The following is a 14,684-nucleotide window of genomic DNA, read 5'->3' on the forward strand; positions in this document are numbered from 1 at the left end:
TCATGCAGAGGGCCCTGCTGCCCTGGGGTCCCGGCAGGCAGCTGGGTCAGCCTTGGTGGTCCCCTTACCCCACCTGGGGCTCCATGTGTGTGATTTGGAGTGCCAGTCACAGGGCTCTTCCCAGAAGTGTGCCGTTCGCTCTTATTAACCAGAAGGAGCGAATAGGCCCGCTGGCCCCTCACACAGCTCAGGGGCAGTTAGGAAGCCGACCAGCTGGCACACAAGGACAAACAGGAGTGGCTGGTATCCAGAGAGGCCAGTTGGGTGAGCTTTATCCTGAGCAAACAAGGGTGCCAGGCTGGCGGGAAGGTGGCCTGATGCGGTGACAGAACACCCTGGAAGCTAGTCTTGGAAAGGTTGGGCTCTGCTCCTGGGTGTACCACAGACACCCTCCGTGCCTGGTCCCTGGGTCTTGGCTGAGAAGAGGCCCTGGGGACTGCAGCTCCTTCTGAGAGTGGTCAGCTAGTTCCCCCTGTGCCCTGGCCATCCCCCCGCCTTGCATCCTGGCTTCCCCCTGCCTTGCACCCTGGCATCCCCCGCCTTGCACCCTGGCATCCCCCTGCCTTGCACCCTGGCATCCCCCTGCCTTGCACCCTGGCATCTCCCCGCCTTGCACCCTGGCTTCCCCCCGCCTTGCACCCTGGCTTCCCTCCGCCTTGCACCCTGGCATCCCCCTGCCTTGCACCCTGGCCACCTCCTCACCCAGGGAGGCCCGGAAAAGAGCAAGAATGAGGTGCCCAAGCCCAGCACTGGGGCGGGGAGATCTCAGAGGCTCTGACCTCCTCCGCCAGGTGAGAGCTGCAACAGACAACCTTAACTCCCCAAGTACCCGCCTTCCTAAAAGGGAGCCCCTCGTCTCGGCCACACCTGTCTACTTTCTTCAGTGTCTCTCTCCTCGGTGCTAGCAAATGGCTTCATTCCCCTTGGAGAGCTGAAAATTAAATTAAATGTGAACTCAAATGCAATCTGTCCTAGGAAATGGTGGCTGATGGCTCTGGCTCCCTGGGAGCATGCCACGCTGCTGTGACGCACCCAGTACTGCTCTGGCAGCTGCAAGACCGAGGGGCCTGCAAGGAGTCAGCCCCTTCTCTTCTCCCAATTTACGGGCCCTGATCGTGACGCGAATATGGATGAACAGCTCTAAACGTCTCATCACAAGCCTTGTGAAGACTCAGAAGGAGTTTCCTGACACCTTCCTCCCAGATCTGAGAGGAAAGTGAGCCACAGTGAAAATGAGAGCCAGGATGTTCCCACAGGGTCTCCTTCCGAGAGGGCACCTGGCTCCCCAGGGGCCATCCCAGCAGGGTGACCCCGTCCCGGGAGACTTATGAGAGATGGGCCTGATCTTTGGGCTTTTTCCCCAGCAAAGGAGGACAGGCAAGTGCCTCTGTTTCATCATCTCGGAAACAGTGACAGCTGGCAGACACCAGCGGTGATGGACAGGAGAATGAGAAGAGGGAGAGATCATCTTGTAAGATTTAACCCGAAAGTCCTATAAACTTCAACAACCCTATCTCATTCTAGATGTCCTCTTGTTAGTTTGCAGACATATGAGCAAACGTGCAACAAAAATTAAGGCTGCGTTGGACAACTGACTCACAACCCTTTAAAATGAGGTCCGAGCTGAAGACTCTAATACCACACACATCTGAACTTGTCAGTTTGGACATTGAAATGGCTTTGAATTATCATTACCACGAAGTTATGGAAGAAACTGCTGACACCTTCATAGAAATATTCAAAGGACTTCAAGAAAGGTTTCCAACTGAAATTCAGACGGTGAGTAAACAGTTCCCAGGTGAGGCATTCAAATTTTGGGGGCCAATTTTAAGGCCAGAGTATTGTGAGGCATTGGCTATACTTAGGGAAGCTTGGATTGAAAGGGAGACGAGGCCCAGCCAGCATGGCTCAGTGGTTGAGCACTGACCTATGGGGTAGGAGGTCAGGGTTCATTCCTGGCCAAGTTGCAGGCTTGATCCTCAGTAAGGGGCGTGCAGGAGGCAGCCATTCAATGATTCTCTCTCATCACTGATGTTTCTATTTCTCTCTCCCTCTCCCTTTCTCCCTGAAATCAATAAAAATATACTTAAAAGAAAGGGAGACAAAGAGTATGCCAAAGGAAAAACTGTTGGGCTGTCTGGTAAAGGAAAAGCATAATACAGTTTTTATATTCTTGATAAATACCCATGGGCTGTAAACTCTTCCATACCCAAGAAATTTTTGTTTTTTTTCTTTTCTTTTCTAATCCTCACCTGAGGATATTTTTTCCATTGATTTTTAGAGAAAGTGGAAGGGAGGGGGAGAAACAGAGAGAGAGAAACATCGATGTGAGAGAAATACATCAACTGGTTGCCTCCTGCACTCTTGTACTCACTCAGACCAAAACCAGAATAGAGCCTGCAACCAAGGTACGTGCCCTTGACCAGAATCCAAGCCAAGGCCCTTCGACCCGCAGGCCAACATTCTATCCATTGAGCCAAACCGGCTAGGACTACCCAAGAAATACTAACAGTCCAACTCTTATGACATGTTCATGAAAGGAGAAAAAAACACTGTCAGCAGCTCAAAGCACACATGGTCCTCAGCGGCTAACGGACAGCCTCACATCCTGGCAGCGGTTCGGGAAGAATGAAGGCTGACATTGATTCCTTCCGCACCGGAGCCTCCCGTGCCGGCGGAGCATCGGGTCGGAATGAGTGACTGTGCCGTTTGGGGCTTGCACAGTATTCGTCAGACCTCAATGTGCCCCGCGATCCCAAACGACTCGCTCCCTAAAAAAATCCAGGCTTTATATTTTTTCCAGCAACCTGCTAGTGATCAGGCACTTGGTTACTGAAAATCTGCCGTAGACTAAACATCTTATCTAAAGTGCCATGATTACTTTTGGATTAATTCAGTATAGGTTACTTTAAAAGAGAAGATTTTTATAAATTTGGACATGCTTCAGTAGGAAATGGTTGAACATTTTAATGAAAAATTCATATGATTATATTAAAAATTCATGTTGCATTACTATAATAAATGTTAACAATTTTAAATGGTTAAGATTGTACATTTTCTTCCTTTCTACGTTACAGTGGCTGCAATATCAATGACTTAAATGTTCAATATTTGAGCTTATTTTTAAAAATTCTGTCACTGAGATAAGAACAAGTTTAGGGAAGTGTCTGAGATTTTAATCAATGTATAATTGGCATGTTATGAAAAGTTAGGCTGAAAGTATCAATTCTTTAAAGTTGTGCCCAGAAATCATGTAAAGCAGGTGAGAATACTGGTTAGAAAATATTCAAATAATGTTGTATTAAATTGTTAAATTCTAAACCTGAATTTCAGTAACATTTTAAAGCTTAAAAAATACCATGAGGTCAAGAGCGCCACCCCATGGCAAGTCTGTCTCATTAGCGCTGTTGCACTCACCCTGTAAGCTCCCACTTGACAAGACGTGCTCCTCATCCTCCTCCTAATTGTATTTACCTGAACGGCTCACACCCTCACCCGGCATGCACCCCATTCTGCAGGAGTGCCCCAACGGTGGGAACCTGATGGCGTGCAGACAGCCTCTGGGGAGCACCCAGCTTTCTGCTTGAGAAACCCTCATCCCAGCCTGCCCATCACCCCTGAGTGGGGGGTGTCACTCCACTCGGGGTTTAAAGGGTGAAATGGGGTCAGTAGCCACCTACATGGGCCCCCAAGAGTATGTTTAGACCCCGCTTGTCTCCCCCAGGAGGAAAAGCAGTGGAGCCGAGGGGGTCACACTGCACCCTCCTGGTTAGGTCTTAGGAAACACAGCCCCCCAGTCCCTCAGTTCCCACTGCCTGCAGGAGGAAAGAGGCTGACTGCCTATTTTGCACAATTTCTTTGGGGACAAACCCAGGCCAATGACAGACTCAAGGCTTTTTCTCCCACTGGGCTGCTGCAGTGGCCCCTTCCAGGCAGACGGCACGACCCACCCCAATCCTCCAGTCTCTGAGGACTGGCACCCCAGGCACGGAGACACTATCCCCTGGGCCTAAAGGAGCTTCCACCCTGGTACCATGGCAGGGTCTATTTAGAAAAACATCATTGAAAAGTTATAAAAGCTGAGGGGGTGCGGGTGAGCTCCAGCCCTGAGGCCAGTCGACAGGGAGTGCCAGGACACAGGGGCAAGGGGCCAGGACACTCGGGGATGGAGCCCCTCCACCAGCAGAGAAGGCAGGAGCTGATGTGCTCATGGCCCAGAGCTCAGGCCTGGTGGGTGGACCCCAGCTGCTGACCCAGGGCACATGGAGAGGTATGGCCATCCCTATGTGTGTCCACCTATAAGATTTCACACCCCTCACAGAAGTGACAACCTTCCCTGGCCAGTCCCCCCCAGCACCCTCCTGCTTCCCCAGGCTTAGCCAGCAGAGGGCAGCAGGCTACTGAGGGAAGTTGCCAGGCCCAGCCTGGACCACAGCCAGCGGGGCCAGCAGGCCCACCGTGACAGCCTATCTGCCAGGTCCCCATCGCTATGTCCACTGTGACAGTGAGGACTGGGGCTGCAACATGACTCCTGCTCTGGGGTCTCTGTAATGAAAAGAGCTCACATTTAGACACGTGACTGTTTCCAGAGTCTGGGTCATCTCTCCCCACGCATAACCCCTGGTGGCAGGCAGAGCTGCACAAGGTCCTACCACCGAGGATGAAGACACAAACTCGGACAGGCCGGAGGAGCAGAGCAGGGTTCGGAACCTTGGGACTGGCTCCCGAAATGGAGACCACCTGGCTGGGGCACACATTCATCCAGTTGCACCCCCATTTTAGAGTCATCCCCAGGAGCCTCTGCAACAATGTCTATACCCCAAGTTCAGGACCACACGCTGGGACACATTTTAGAGCTCAGACAGAAACCAGTCCCATGAAATAGGTCTGGTCAGGTCTCAGGTCAGGCAGGGAAGGCGCATTCTTGCACTGTGTGCTTTCAGTTGATTCTGGAACCCTGAGTGTGGAGCTCATCGCTCTGAGACCCAGCGGCAGGTCCCGGAAATGCACTGCCACCTAGTGGGTGTTCTGCCCCTGCCACCCCAGGTAGAAAGCAGGGGTGCCTGGTATGGGGGCTCACCAGAAAGGTTTCCCCCGAGAGAAGGCAGAGCTGAGCTGAGGACAAGACCAAAGCGCAGCTTCCCCAGCTGGGGGGGGGGGGGGGGGCCTCCTCCTGGGGCGCCTCAGTCATCTGATCCATCTCCCCGACACCTCTCCCAGGAGATGAAGAGACTGGTGTTGTCCAGGAGCCTTTGAAGTACAAAGACCTTTTTTAAATATACAGGATTCCTTAGCTACCGAGACCAATGGAGGAAGATCTGACACTTACTGCGCATAATTTAAATTCAAATGGGCTCCCAATAAAGGGAAATGACAAGACAGTCTGAACTGCAGGCCTTGGATTCTGATCCTTTCGCTAACATGGGGACTCAAAGTGCTTAAGATCTGCCTCACGTTTATAATTCAGAGAACAGACCAAATGGTGAGTGATGGGGCAGAGGCCATTTGCTCAGACTTGCGCCTGGCCAATCGGCAGGGTCACAGCCAGCTCCCCTCCCCTCACTATGAAAGCCCGGATTTTCACATGGGTCGCACTCGGTTTCCGGTCGCTGCGTCGACTGGAGGTCCGGGTCGGGTTAGCTAACTCAATAAAGGACCTCCTGCTTTTGCATCGGACTGACTCCCTGGCATGGTTTCTTGGGGATCTTGAATTCTGGGCATAACATTTTGGGGGCTCGTCCGGGATCCCCAACACCATGAGGAGGGACCCCCAGTCCGGAGGGCCTGACTGACCGCGGTAGGTCTATGTTTTGTTTGTGTCGTGTGTTTTGTTTTGTATCTATCCGGTGTGAGCTCACTTCTGAAATCTGTAAATGCCTGTAAATGCCTGTTATAATGATCTGAGTGGATGCACAGGATCAATAGGCGGGAGGAGCCGGGGGACGCCCTGGTCCTCCATCTGAAGGGGTATAGCTTTGCTTCCGCGGAGTCGGAAGGTCTGTAGGAAACCCCTTAATCTGAGACAGGCAGGAGGAGAGTCGGGGGGCGCCCCCCCATCCTCCATCTGAAGAGGGGAAAATTTGCTTCTGCGGAGTCGGAAGGTCTGTAGGAACCCCTCAATCTGAGAAAAGGCGGGTCGCTCCTGCTGGTTGGCGCGCAGCCATCGTCTAGCTTTCGGTTTTTGCTTCCATGGAGTTGGAAGGCTGTACTTTTTTGGGCCCTTTAGTTGTTTGTGTTTCCGTTTTATTTTGTGGACTTGCTGGATTAATAATTTCAAGGAGATTGGGGGAGGCTTTAGAGCTCCCTCAGGAATGGGGAAGTTGTTAGGAATTGAATGGATTGTTTAAACTCTGAATAAATGTCTGGTGAAAGTGTGTGAGTGTGGAGGGAGGGGGACTGCCCTCCCCCCTCCTTTGTGTGGCGGTAGGGCGGCCGCCTGAGTGAGGGTCTGTGTAAACAGGTCACCCCCTCCCCAAGTAAATGCGTCTGGGATTTCTATGCACGTGTAAGGAGAAAAGCTGGCTTAAAACTAATGTGCGCACCGTCCGATTTTGGATAGGGTTTTGGGCTAGCGTCTCCTTTCAAATGTGCAGGATAAATCCCAAGCCTAACCCATAATAAAGAACAGTTTTTCCAAAGAGGGGAAAAAAAAAAAAAACACAAAAACTGGTCCTTTGTTAATTAAGAAAGCTTTTCTTAATGGAGGGAGGAGATAGTCGCCTCCTGCCTGCAGGAAAATCTTAAAGAATGTCGTCAATTTACATCTGAAAAGACCAGGGAGGCCAAAAACCTGTCTTGCAAGGCTCGAATGTGGTTCTCCAGAGCCGCTTGAAAGTAAAAAGTAATTTGCCTCATGAAAAATCTAGAAGACAGAATTAAATCTGTTGGTTAAGTATTGAGAAATGAAATCCAGAAAACCCTGCTTCCCTTAAACTAAGGACAATTAAAGGTTATGTCAAAGTCTTTAAAAGGATTTCAGGTAGAAACTGTGGTTTCATACTGATCTTAAAGGGCTCCAGTTACCTTGCCAACTCAGTGTTTGGGAGACCCAGGATATGCCTAAGTTTAACCTAGGTTCTAGATAATGTGTTTACTTAAATATGTATCTTTGTTGTTTAAAATTGTTTAACTAGTGCTAATAAGGCTAAAAGTTCTAGCTACCTGGAAAGCATGGCCTTGGTGTGATAGGAGGAAAAAGAAATGTTAAATGGATGGTAGACCAGTGAGCTGGGACTGGTCACTAATGGTGAATTGTGAGAAGGGCTGAACGTGGCCTAACTTCTCTTTCCTTGGTACCCCTGAAACGTCAGAGGGTACTTCTGGCCTTGGTTTTCCAATGTGTTTAATCTGTCAATTTTGTTGTTTAGCCGAAATCCTCTTGAATGACATTGAATGATTCTTTCCTTCCTCTTTAACTTTTGGGGGATTGTGTGAATGGATTAATGGCTTCTAGATGGCATTCACCATCTCTGAGACTTCCAGAGAGAAGTCAAAACTCGAACTGGCTACACAACTGAAACTGATTTGTTGGTATTTTGTGGTATAAATGTGGACCGTTTCTATCTGGATGAGACATAGGTCAAAAGTCCTGTCCTAGGATGTGAGAAAGGGAGGCCTCCACATCTGTTCCTGTCTGCTCAAGATCCCAAGACTGTAAAGGTACTTGTTCACTAAAAGGGTGTAAATGTTTATTTGATGTTTGTATGTCTACTTGGGTATAATTATTTGTTCATATAAATGTGGAAGTATATTCTGTGCTAGGTTGGGATTTTGGAATTCTGGGGTAGATTTAAAAGGTATTTGTGGCTTTTCTAATCTGATTGGGACATTTAAGGGTGGGGCTCACAGTTCCTCAGGGCAGAGATTCCATGGGCCCTTCCCCCTGCCTGTGCTGAATTAAATAATGCAGGCCAGTGTCATTTAGCTTGCTGGTTAAAGGAAAACAATGGGCCTTAGAATCTGTAAAGGTGGGCGGGAATGAAGCTGGTCTAATGTACCTGTTGCTGCTAGCAAAGGAGGGGCTGATACCCACTTCTAGCACACTCCCTTGAAAGAGGCCTGGTTGCTGCTCTGCCAAAAAGGGAACTGGTAGAAAGACAAGAAAGCAGAGCCCTGTAACTGATAAACAGGGTTCCATCAGGACTTTGAAGTTCTCCAAGAGAGGAGGACTCTTTCCTTGAGAGGGCTCCAGAGGGCGCACGAGGACATTTGGTCGCGCCTCCGCGCCATCTATGGGACCAGCCCAACCCCAACTCCTCATCAGCACAGACCAGGAGATTGGGTCTACATCAGAAGGTACTGCTGGGAGACCCTAGAGCCACGTTGGAAGGGTGTGGTGCTGAAGACCCCCACCGCTCTCAAGGTAGACGGCGTCACGACCTGGGTCCATCCGGAAAGACTTCATCACCAAATAGAGCGTCGATCGAGATCCACGCAACCCGCTCAAGCTCAAGCTACGGCGTGCTCGACCTGCGTGATGCTGGTAACATTAAATAGATTTAGATAATGCCTGCGCCTTCATGGACACGGCTCCAAAATGACAAGGACAATTCATAGGATCACATGTCTAGTATCATGTTTTATGTTATATTGACCTTTGATTCTTTTGCAGGTTTGACTGTATGTTGGCTGTCCTGGAAGGGAGCTGTGTGGGGTGACCCCCAAAAGTAAAGGGTGTCTAGCTGCCAAGAGGACAAGTGCCCAACTGGGCAGGGAAGGGTGCCCATCAGGTTTTGGTCTCTGTTGAGAGACAGCTAACAGTTGACAGCCTGTAATACTGTCTTGCAGGCCTGAGTCACCATGCCCATGTCAGGGGTAGTAAAGCTGGAAAAAGCCTGTTTAGATTAGAAAGTCTGAGGCATGGACCAACAATTACTGTTTTGTTTTAAATCCATGAAAAGAAATTAGCAAGGAAAGTCAGAAAATCTTAGAGTAAATCAGTATGTTTTTCTCCTTATGTAATTCCTCCAAAATCTGGCAATGCTAAGTAAGTACGTTTCTTTGCATAGATTCAGTAAGACTGGTGCCTAGTAGTGGTTTTATTAACGGAAAACTTTGACTGGAGTATCATGTTTTAAAGAGCCCTATCTGAGCTCTAAAGACTTGAAGCCACTAAGAATGCCACGAAGAAAGCCTGGTATCCTGCCTGGGAGCCCTGAAGACGGCTGGCGCTGGAGCGTCAGGCCCATGCCCTACCATCACTGGCGGTTGGTAAGAGTAGAAGGGGAGCAGTAAAGATGCCTCTGCATCCCTGCAGAACCCCCACACACTCTGGGCCGCAACGAGTAGGAGGGCTACTGAGATGGGCCTTAAAGCCTGGAGCATGGGCTCAGGTGGAGTTGCTACAGGTGAGGGATTCACCTAACTCAGCAGATACTGCAGGCAGGCCTGATGGCAGCTGGATGGCTTGGCTTCCTGGCCCTACGGGGCACATTAAGGTTCAACCATGAAATTCCAGCAAAGGTAGTCAGTTACCATTCTTGTTGTGTTTATGCAAACATCAGGACAGTATAATCTTTATTTGGCTTTTTAATAGCCATGGAGGAATTTTAAGAAGAAAAATCCTATTTCAATAGAAGTTGTTAAAGCTAAAATGGTTTCTTTCCCTTCCACCGGACCATTTGTTAAGTGTATAAAATAGCTCAGTTGATAGTTCTGTGTGCTCACTACGGGCCCCTAGCGACGGTGAAATAAAAGTGCAGTCCGTCTCATGATTGAGCCGGAAGTTCCAAGACAAGGGGGGAATGATGGGGCAGAGGCCATTTGCTCAGACTTGCGCCTGGCCAATCGGCAGGGTCACAGCCAGCTCCCCTCCCCTCACTATGAAAGCCCGGATTTTCACATGGGTCGCACTCGGTTTCCGGTCGCTGCGTCGACTGGAGGTCCGGGTCGGGTTAGCTAACTCAATAAAGGACCTCCTGCTTTTGCATCGGACTGACTCCCTGGCATGGTTTCTTGGGGATCTTGAATTCTGGGCATAACAGTGAGTATTGTGAAGCTGGTATTTTTATTCTTGAAATGAAGTTATCTCCGTCCATGAATTATTTCTTAAAAAAAAAAAAAAAAAAAAAAAAAAAACACTTAGAATGAGCAAGTGTTTTTCTCACTTTTAAGAATCTGATTTAAAAATAGGAAACATCACATCACTGACAGTGTTCCAAAATACAGAGAAATGCACAGGTGCGGATGGATGCTGCTGAATTTAGAGAGAAAAGATTTTCCCAGAGGTACGAGCACATTTCCTCATTTCCTCCAGTCCCCAGCTGCGCATGACTCAGAGCCCGGGCCTGGCTGTCTGCAGGCCCACAACCTCGCTCGCTCTGTCGCTGCAAACATCAGAGGGCAGAGAAGCCCCAGGACTTCTGTACAGGAAGGCAGGCGGGTGGGGGCGGGGGGGGGGGAGCCTGAGGAGGGGGGAAGCCTGAGGCGGGAGAGGGGGAGTTCCTGCAGGTCTGGCCCTCTGGGCCAAGGGCTCACAGCTCATCACACAGGCTCCTCCTGCCCCTCCACACCCAGCAGCCTGCACTGAGCTGAGCCCAGCACTGGAATGAAAGGCTCAGGACACACAAGCTCCTAGTGGGAGAGTGGATACAGGAGGGAGAGAGGAGGGTCCTGAAGGAGAAGGCAGGGAAGAAATTGCCACAAGGCCCTAGTGAAAGGCACTGGAAACAGCACCTAGAAGAGCAGATGGGGGCTACGTCCTGGACCCAGAAATCTGGGGACACGGGTAAGTGCGGTGTGGCCCCCTTAGTGCATGAGGAGGCTTTAATATTGCAAAGTAGTCTCTCCATAAAGGAAGCTGTACTATTGAATGTGCTCAAAGTTATGTGATGAAAATACAAATGACAATGCAATCTGTGAGAATCTCGAAAGCCCTATGATGCCCACATTCCCAGAGGGACACTGCCACGCCCTGTGGTTTACACACCGACTAACCAAGCTGGGCAATCAGGCCGGCCCAGGAGCCCAGTCAGCCCACCGAGAGCCCCTCCCCTTGTCCCACTCAGTGTCGGACAACCTGCTTCCTCCTCTCAGCCCCACAAAAAGTCCATGTTTATTGAGCCTCTGACACTCTCCACGGCGCTGGGTGCGGGGTTGATATACCGAACTCTAAGCGCCCGCTTCTCCAGGAGAGACTTCTCCAGCATGGCTCGGGGCTCACTCTGAGTCACGGCATCAACTGCAGCAGCCACAGCGGCTTGATGCTCCCCCCAGCCATTCTCCCATCACCCCTATGAAGATGATCTTGGGAGGGGTGCAGCTGGTTCAGTTCATGGGCCACGGCACAGGGGTGTATTGCTGGCAAGGCGGTTATAGTTTGGGCAGAGCAAGTGCTGGGGTCCTCCCCGTGGCTTACGCACGCCATGAAGGGGGGCTTGGCGTGTCACCTCCCCTTGTTTTGGGCCACAGCTTTGAGGTTACACCCGAGCTTCAATTTTTATTTTTATTTTACTTTTTTGAATGGAAGGGGAGAGACAGAGAAACATCGATGGGAGTGAGACACATCAATTGGTTGCTTCCAGCAAACACCCTGCCTGGGGCCAGGAATTGAGCCTGCAACTGAGGTACGTGGCCTGGAATCGAACCCGAGACCATTCAGTCCGAGAGCCAATGATCTAACCACTGAGCAAAGCCGGCCAGGTCCTGAGCTTCGATTCTGAGTGACGGTGAAGCCTGGGGAAAAGTACTGGTGCTCTCTAAGCCTGTTTCCTCATCCGAAAATGAGCAGATGGTAGGTCTTGTGAGCATTAGATGATACGCATGTGAAGTGCTCAGGGCGGCTCCGGACTCTCCGAGAGCATTCGTGGTGCCGCTGAGAGTAGAGGCCGGCTCTGCACGCTTGGACCTGCCAGCCCCCGCGAGGTGCCCTTCTGCGGGACACAGGCACGGTGTGTCCTCAGCTGCTCACACACAGCCAGCGCGCCAACAGTGAACTAAGTGCCTAGACCAGGGGTGGGCAAACTTTTTGACTCGAGGGCCACAATGGGTTCTTAAACTGGACCAGAGGGCCGGAACAAAAGCATGGATGGAGTGTTTGTGTGAACTAATATAAATTCAAAGTAAACATCATTACATAAAAGGGTACGGTCTTTTTTTTCAATAGTTTTATTCATTTCAAACGGGCCGGATCCGGCCCACGGGCCGTAGTTTGCCCACGGCTGGCCTAGATGCACACAGCAAACACAGCAAGACGGATGAGTGGATACAAGTCCGTTTATTGCACACACACACACTGTATTTGTTTTCTTCTGCTGCCCTAAGAATTGCCACAACATAACGGCTTCAGACAAGGCCCATCTACTCTCACAGTTCTGGAGGTTGGGATGGGCTCAGGATGGCGCACCTGGCGATCGGCCTAGGCTGAAATCATGGTACCTGTCAGCAGGGCTGCACAGCTTTCTGGAGGCTCTGAGAACAAGCCTACATCCAAGCTCTCAGCTGAATTCCGTTCCGGTGGGTCGCTATAGGACTAGGGTCCCATTTCTGGCCGGCTCTCAGCCAAGGCTGGGCTTTGCTCCTAGAGGCTGTCCACGTCCCTTCTCATGCTTTCCCTGCGCCCCTCCACCCACAGCAGGTCACGCCCCTCACCCACGCTGCATCTCTCTGTACAGCTGGAGAAAATGCTGCTTTTCAAGTGCTCGTGTAATTAGACTGGCACGTACACATAATCCCGGATAATCTCCCTCTGTAAAAGTCTGTAACCCTAATTATAGTCAAAGTCCCTCGGACCACATCATGTAATATCATCCTTTGTTGTGTGTGTTAATATATATTTTATTGATTTTAGAGAGGAAGGGAGAGGGAGAAACGGAAACAACAGTGATGAGGGAGAATCATCAATCAGCTGCCTCCTGCACGCCCCACACTGGGGATAGAGCCCCCAACCCGGGCATGTGTCCTGACAGGGAATCGAACTGTGACCTCCTGGTTCATGGGGTGATGCTCAACCACTGAGAGACACCGGCGGGGCAAGAACTTTCTTATCAAGCCATAAAAAGTGATGGAGAAACCTTAAATGCATATTACTAAGTGAAAGAAGCCACTCTACAACATGCTGGAAACGACAGTAAAAAGATCCTTGGTGGCCAGGGGGTGGGGTAGGAGAGATGAATTGATGGAGCACAGAAAAGTTCTTTTTTTAATGTATTTTTATTGATTTCAGAGAGAAAGGGAGAGGCAGCGATAGAAACATCATTGATGAGAGTCATCGATCGGCTGCCTCCTGCACCACCCCCATTGGGGATCGAGCCCGTAACCGGGGCCTGTGCCCTTGATCAGGAATCGAACCGTGACCTCCTGGTTCATGGGTCGACACTCAACCACTGAGCCACCAGAGAATTTTTCAGGTATTAAAATTACTCTATATGATATATAATTAGCTATATACATCTCTCTACATCTATAGGTAGGGTACACCTATGACAACTCTGAGCTAGCTACTAAAATAAACTTGAAAACAACCCACACTTGGCATTTTAAGTGGTGTTTAGTCAGTGAAATCTAAGTAAATCAAATAATTTTTTAAAGATATGCAAGGAAGAACTGTGATTTCTTTCAAATTTTTAAGGTATAAAGGAAGGCAGCTCTCTATGTTCAAAGATGTTACTTTTCTTGTTTTTTTATTTTAATTTAATAGTAGCTAATTAAGGAAAGACTACAGTCTAAGCTAAAAGTTAATTATCTTGCCATCACGTCAAAAGGCATCTTGAACACACACTAAAGCGTTTGCATACGAGAGAGTCTGATGCGTAACCCACTCTTTTCAACTGCTGGGGGGGGGACCGGCTAAACCTCCAGGTGAGAAAAGCAGATGCCGCCCCTTCCTCTGCTCGCATCACAGCCAAGTGGCAACTCACTGCCTGCAATGCTCCTCGCTTTCTCTTAAACGCGCTGGAAACAGGTCCGCAGCGTCCACTGCAGGCTGCTCCGGTCCAGGTCGGAACCGCCGTCCCACCTGCTACCACCAGCGGTCCCTGCCGGCGCGCATCCCGCAGCCTCGACGGCCAACCACATCCTCCCTCCGCACCGGCCGGGACTCCGGGGTCCACCTCACCCTCGCCACGCCCCTCTCCTTCGGGTTCTGTTCTCGGTCCCCTTTCCCACCTGCCGTCCCTCCGGGGTGAGCTCACCTAGTCTCTCCAGGTTGCCACCAAGGACGGACAGACTTCCCGGGCTCGCGCTGTGTCGAAAAGCGACGCGGCCCCGCACGGGGGTGGGCAGGGAGGCCGGGAGGACAGACTCACGAGCGGCGCGCTCCAGGTGCGGCCCGGACCCCGGGCTCCGCCCACTCCCTCGGAGCGCGCTCCCATTGGCGGAGACGCTGGGAGGGGCGGGGCCTCCTAGAGGGGTGTCGTAACCCCGGGAAGGCGTGCGACGGGCGAGTGCCGGGCGCCTGGTCTTCAAGGAACCGCCGGGGCCTGAGCTCACAGCCCATTGGCCGTGGCTTCCATGGCCGCCCTGTAGCGCCCCCTTCCGAACCCTGGGCGCAGCACGAGGAAGCTCGCGCAGGCGCAGTCGGCGCGGCCCTGCAACCCCCGACAGCCCCCGCGGCCTCAAGCCCCGCCCCGCCCGGCGCGGGGGAGCTCCCGGCGGCCCCGCCCCCGCCCGCGGAGGAGGCGGAGGGGGATGACGTCATTGACCTGGGCGACGGACATTGGGCGCCATTTTGAAAAGGGGGGAAAAAA

General features: G+C 51.1%; 1 long non-coding RNA gene across 1 annotated transcript in view; it reads right to left on the bottom strand.

The window, feature by feature from the left end:
- The window catches only part of LOC118669651, a 103,669-nt gene extending 89,125 nt beyond the window's left edge, over nucleotides 1-14,544 (bottom strand). Inside the window, exon 1 of the long non-coding RNA XR_004972080.1 lies at nucleotides 14,130-14,544. This is a non-coding gene — a long non-coding RNA (uncharacterized LOC118669651). The remainder of the gene's footprint in view (nucleotides 1-14,129) is intronic.
- Between the last annotated feature and the right edge of the window lie 140 nt (nucleotides 14,545-14,684).

Source organism: Myotis myotis, unplaced genomic scaffold, assembly GCF_014108235.1.
Source record: "Myotis myotis isolate mMyoMyo1 unplaced genomic scaffold, mMyoMyo1.p scaffold_m19_p_15, whole genome shotgun sequence".
NCBI classification, from domain to species: Eukaryota; Metazoa; Chordata; class Mammalia; order Chiroptera; family Vespertilionidae; genus Myotis; species Myotis myotis.